At 41.4% G+C, this 6,145-nt stretch overlaps 1 long non-coding RNA gene across 1 annotated transcript; it reads left to right on the forward strand.

Annotated features, from left to right (window-relative positions):
- Nucleotides 1-2,410: 2,410 nt before the first annotated feature.
- LOC133384389 (uncharacterized) lies at nucleotides 2,411-5,884 on the forward strand. The gene is made up of 2 exons (XR_009762545.1): nucleotides 2,411-2,574; nucleotides 4,946-5,884. It is a non-coding gene; the product is annotated as an uncharacterized LOC133384389 (long non-coding RNA).
- Nucleotides 5,885-6,145: the final 261 nt, after the last annotated feature.

Consider the following 6,145-nt stretch of genomic DNA (forward strand, 5'->3'; position numbering starts at 1 on the left):
CTCATTTTGTCCTTACAACAACCCTGTGAGATGGGTTAGGTTGCGGGATGATGACCAGCCCAAGGTCACCTAGTGAGCTTCACAGCTGAGTGGAGATTTGAACCCTGGTCTCCCAGGTGTCCTAGTCTGACACTCTAATCGCTCTCCAGTGTCACACATTAATGTCTACAGCATCTAATAAAACAATTCTTTAAAGAAAAACTAGCAGGCCAGTGCCAAGTTGTGGTACTCAAATGTAAATGTTTAATCCCATTAACAGCTAAGAGATTACACTGGCTAGTATCCAAATTCTTCAGCATAACTGATTGGGTGAGTGTAAGAAATTACATCCATGCTGGTTCAGTGAGTCCTATGCACTGAGTCATAGGAAAGGCACACTCATGTTTAGAAGTCCCTAGATTTTTGCAAAACCTTTGGCACTTCTCTGGTATTGGTGTCATGTCATGGAAAGCTGTGCTTTAGTTCTTCAGTAATCATTTTGCTATTGAGAAGCGGTCACGGGAGAGTCAAGAATGGGAGAAAATGTAACAGTACTACATAAGTGTGGCAAGAGAATGTAGAGAGTGGAGGAACTAAGGCAGCCTTTGCCAACCTGGTGCCCTCTAGATGAATTCACACTTGGAGATTCATCACCTGATAATGGGCTCCCATGTGTAATCCAGGCATCACAGATGAAATGCCATATGAAAGAGAGGTAATATCACTTGATATTGCCCAACATTTTCAAAAGAGGGATTTCACACGGTCAGTTGTGAGTCATTGAATGTTGAAGAATGAAATCATGTCAATCAAGACTGATCCACCTGTTAGAGTCACTGTATGAAAACCACATGGCAGCTGTTATTTTGTGGCACGCCGTTTGTGTAAAGGTAGCTTGCCAAATAGATTGGATATTTGTATCCATAACTCTATAAACCTTTATTTTGGGATGTTTGGAAGGGCAGGGTGGAAAACACCTAAGCCAGGTAGTGAACTGATTTATACAAATGGCTTGCTGTATAATATCTATAGTACCAAATTTGTATCCTACTGTTCATTGAGTTCCTGGAGTGTATATGAACCCAATGCAATGGCCCTCATGCGAAGCTTGCACACCAGGCCTGTGGGGTGTGTATGCCACTCACTCATAGTCCAAATTGCGTGATATTATAAATCTACCTAAGGAAGTGTCCAATAAAGCTGGATGAAGATCTGTTTTCAATTACAGTAGGTGGATAGTAAGGGAGCTAACAAAACTGACTTGAGCAAAGGTCGCTAGGCTAAGGTGTGTCTGTTTGGAAGACATCCTTCAATGGTCTGATCTTCAGTGTAACATTTGTTAATACAACCCGATGCAACGTAGCATCAGAACTGATGAAAAAAAATATTTTATTTCTAGCAGCAATGCTTTATTAGCCTAAGCAATAGCTCATGTATTGAACTGTGATCCTGATTCTCTGGTCTGAATTGAACGTGACTAGCATGTCATATGTCTGTAAGGCAGGCAGCTATGGAATGCTTTCAAGCTGCTGCCAACTACCGTAATCACTAGCATGTAATGCACTTTTATTACTTCAATGATAAGTTGCAGAATATATCCACACACAAACAAAACTATCTGGAGGAGCCTTTAGTGCTGATATAAGAGATAGGCAAGTGTTTATAGCATCTCTATGTATTTATACGGACATTTTGCAAGTATGTGCAAGTACACATGTAGTTTTAATATGCTTTGTAGAATATATGTATTCTGTTGCATACTCACTGCCATAAAGTTATAGGCTTTCTCGACAAAGGCAGTCCACCTCTCCTCCTTTTACATCAGCAGCTGCTCCAGAGGTATTGCACAGTTTGCAGCCTGCAGCTTGCATGCAAACAGTATTCCTCAAAGTGCATGCCAAAATACGAAGGAATCCTTAATGCTGGAATCAGTGCTTGGGGGGGTCCTGCTGTCAACTCCTTCTTGCCCTAATTATTCACTTGGAGCTAGTTTCACTATCTTTCTTCCTCCAAAAGACTTCAAGGCCTACAGATTAATCTTGTTTGCCTCCCTGTCATACACCTTGTTTCCAAGTATGGTCACTATGAGGGAGCTGTCACTTGGAGACTTTGTAGGAAATTGATGGCAGACAGGGAAGGGCAAAAAGACAGGACAGATGGCTCTGTCACCACCACCAACTCGACGCTATGAAAGAAGCCCTGTGTCTCCGCAAATGCCACTCTGTTCCATATACTCACTCTCTCCTTCGTCTGATTGCCTCACCGACAGCTGTCTATTTTTTTTAAAGGCTCCTTTTATTTTATTTTTTTAAAAGCAAAGTTAAGAGATCACTTTTTAAGCTGGCAATTAATCCCTTCACTAGACCCAGGCCATACAAGTAGGGCCTTAACAGGCCAAGGCTAAAGAAAGCAATTCCCTAGACACCAAAGGCTCTATCCTTGACCTCCCTAAACACCCGTCTCAGATCTTTGAAACACATTTCTCCCAGCTGAACTGCAGCTCAACATCCCTTCCCTACAAGCTGATCTACAAGGTGTTTAAAAGTCTGAAGGAGCCTCCTTTTCCCCAGTTACACCAGGAATTCAGGCCCACAAGTAAGTTGAGTTCTTGCCAGGTACAAAATCTGGTATTCTGAAATTATTTTTAATTGGTGGGACTCTGAAATATGCCAGGGCATAACGAAGATGGCTACATGCTTTAGTCAATTAATTGTTTAGATCAATCAATTAAAAACAGCTACAAATGTGTCCCCAGTTAATCAAGCAGTAGATCTGAATCATCTTTAGATATATTTTGAACTAGGTTTATTTATGTATTTATTTTCTAACATTTATATCTTATGTGTTTCTCATGGAACCCAAGGTGGTATTCATATAGTTCCCATGCAGGCACTGGCTAGACCCAGGTTTACTTAGCACCAGCAAAGTGATGGCCTCACATACCATACCGTTAGACTACACTTTTCCAGTGGGGAATGGTGTGGATTCTGAGCTATCTTTGACATCTGTTATCATCTGAGAATTAGCATATTTTAGGAGGTGTATGGTATAGCACAGTGGGGAGGAGAGCCTGGCTGGCAGTCGAGAGTCTGTGAGTTCAAATCCCCACTCATGTCTCCTGGGTGTCAAGGGCCAGCTAAAGTTCACCCCCACAGTGAGTGGCTCAGGGGTTATGTGCCCTGCCACCTGTGCAGCCGTGGGCAAAGTGCATAGTCCCAAGGAGCCCAGTTGCCCCCCAGCTGACAGTTGCGGACAAGGAAGGGGCTGGCTTGTGCAGCTGTGGCAAGCTGAGCAGGCCCTAGACAGCTGGGGAGGACTAGCCTCAGAGGGAGGCATGGTAAACCCCATCTGAATACTGTTTACCATGAAATCCCTATTCATAGGGTCGCCATAAGTCAGGATTGACTTGAAGGCAGTCCATTTCCATTTTTTCATGGAAAACACCACTAACAGTGGGATTTCACTATAATTCTTCCATGATTTGCATTCTTATCTACGCTATCCCCATGCAGTCTAATGTAGATAGAACCATGAGGAAAATACAGCTATTGAAAACAATTTCCTGTGCTTATCAGTGATGCATATTTACTCAGAAGTAAGCCCCACTAAGTTCAATGGGAGTTACTCTTTGGCAAGTGTTTATAAGAGTGCAGCCTGAATTCCCCCCCCCCCGCACTTAATTTTCAATAGCATTATAATTCTACTAGAGCAAAGCCATGCTGAATTAAGATCCTCTGTTCCTTGATTATTTTTTGGTCACCATCCAGACCAAAACAGCTGAAGTCTAAAGAGGAACCAGTAGCAGCACTTCACGGAGACAAATGGTACAGTGACAGCATCTCCCTTGATTCTTTTCGTAGGGTTACATCTGCTTTCACTTTCCCAGTGAAAAGCCAAGCGCTAAGTACTGGCTGTAAAGCAGAGGCGATTTAGTTTATCACTTGAATTAAGCTGTGTGAAATTACACGTGTTCAGTTTATGCTCAAAAAGCAGGTGGAAAGAGGCCGTTAAAGGGCTACAATTTGCCTTTATGACAAGATGACACCTAAAGTGGCTAACAAATCATGTTGAGACATAGGTGATACAATCGGGACAGTTAAAAGTTAGTTTGCATGGTTGCCACCCACCCATGGCTTTATTTTAGTTGATTATGTGGCCTGGATTGAACAATGCCAATTTTATAGAGATACCTGATATAGAGACACCATCATAAGCACATAATGGCAGTCCAGCAGGCCCTGCAGACCTTTTTAAAATGAGCGCTGCACTGACATGTTCAACTAAAATGTGTGCTTCAGACAACCGCATGGATAGCCAGGTGAGTCTGTGCCAGCAAGGACAACTCCAAGAGTCAGGGACTAAACCCTTGTTCCCCTCACTGAGCTACAATTCCTAGAGGGGTTTAACAATCAATTCCTCTTCCCAGGGGACTCTGGAATTGTAGCTCTGTGAGGGGAATAGGGATCTCCTAACAACTCTCAGCACCCCTAACAAATTACGGTTCTTCTGAGGATTCTCTGGAGGAGGCCATGACTGTTTAAAGCAGTATTACACCACTTTAAACATATATAATGCAGATGGGGCCTCAACTGCTGTTCTTAATGGTAGAGAAATATACTTATTGCCCTCTATTATTGATGATATTGTGATATTTCTACAAATTTTCTGCTGTGTATTATTATATCAAAGTGTTACATCCAATAGGTTTGATGCAGCTACTTTTGGAGGGCAGCTATTTGATGTTTAATAGGTAGCACATCTTTTAGATGGTGATGTTTATATGAGACAGACAGAAAGAGTAAGGCAAATGTCTTTATGGCAACAAGAGTAAAAACTGAAGCATACTTTCCGAAAAATACTTTAAAAGGCTGGGGAAAGTGAAACATATTTGATTGACAGGAGAAAATGTAGACAGAATCCAAACTCATTTCAAAATGTTTCCTTTCTTTCTCTTTTGTGTCTTCAGGTCTTACGATTAACAGGCTGAAAGAAGATAGATGTGGTCATTGTTTGCATTACAGTTTTGAGCTTTGCTGTGAAATGTATATGAAGAGAAGTATACATTTGATACCAGACAGACAGATATGGTAGATCATAGGGCTATCTATCATGGCTCCCCAAATCAAACTTCCCCTGTTTTCTTTCCTATTCTGATTCTGTCCCATCATATACACATTTTCTCCCTTATTCTCTACAGGGGTAGTTTCCACACAGGAAGAATGCACATGTCAGGAAGAAAGATCAGCTAGAACCATGTCCTCAACATGCTAGTTGTCAGCTAAATTCAATATGATGTAGAAACCTGTCTAACTCTCTCCCAAGTCTCAACTAATGAAAAGTAGATGCTTGAGACTACAGCCATGAGAAGAGGAATGGTGGGTGGGGAGAGGATGTTTAATCCATTCCCCTTGTGCCCAGGGCTGGCCTTAGGGGTGGACGAGCTGGGCAGTCTCCCGGCACACCAAGCTGAGCTCAGCGGCTGTGTTTTTGAATGTACCGTCTGCAGTGAGCTGGAGTGGCAAAAAGTAAGTGTCTGTCACCTTTTGTTCAAGGTTCTGCAGGTTGTAACTTCAAAAATGATCTTCCTTCAGTTAGCTTTAAAGTACGTTTATTGTGTACAATTTTTATTATGTACATGTTTATTTTATTGTAAGCCACCCTGAGTGCCCTATTATAGGGTAAAAGGGCAGGATACAAATATTTAGAAGAAGAAGAAGAAGAAGAAGAAGAAGAAGAAGAAGAAGAAGAAGAAGAAGAAGAAGAAGAAGAAGAAGAAGAAGAAGGACTTTTTTCAGTTTCCACTTGATGTCATTTGTGCTACGTAAAAATCAGTGGAACACAGCTTTACTCTGAGGCAATGATACTGAGCAAATAATAATAAAATAAAGCCATATGCTGTAAGAGGTCAGCTGAATACCTTTTTATTTATGTATAACTTACTATTATTATTATTTAAAAATAAAAATAACCGATATTCTAAAATAAAGAATGCTTATCAAAAGATAGGAACTGTTACAAAACAAAAAATATTAAAAGTAAAAGCTGTGACACTGAGCCCTACAAAGAAGAAAGAAGCTCTGCCAAAAGGGGTTTGGCGTTTGGAGCAGGAGAAGCACAACCGAATCCCTATTCCCATCTCCCCAAGTAGGAAAAAATGAAGCTCGTC

This window comes from Rhineura floridana, chromosome 4, assembly GCF_030035675.1.
Source record: "Rhineura floridana isolate rRhiFlo1 chromosome 4, rRhiFlo1.hap2, whole genome shotgun sequence".
NCBI classification, from domain to species: domain Eukaryota; kingdom Metazoa; phylum Chordata; class Lepidosauria; order Squamata; family Rhineuridae; genus Rhineura; species Rhineura floridana.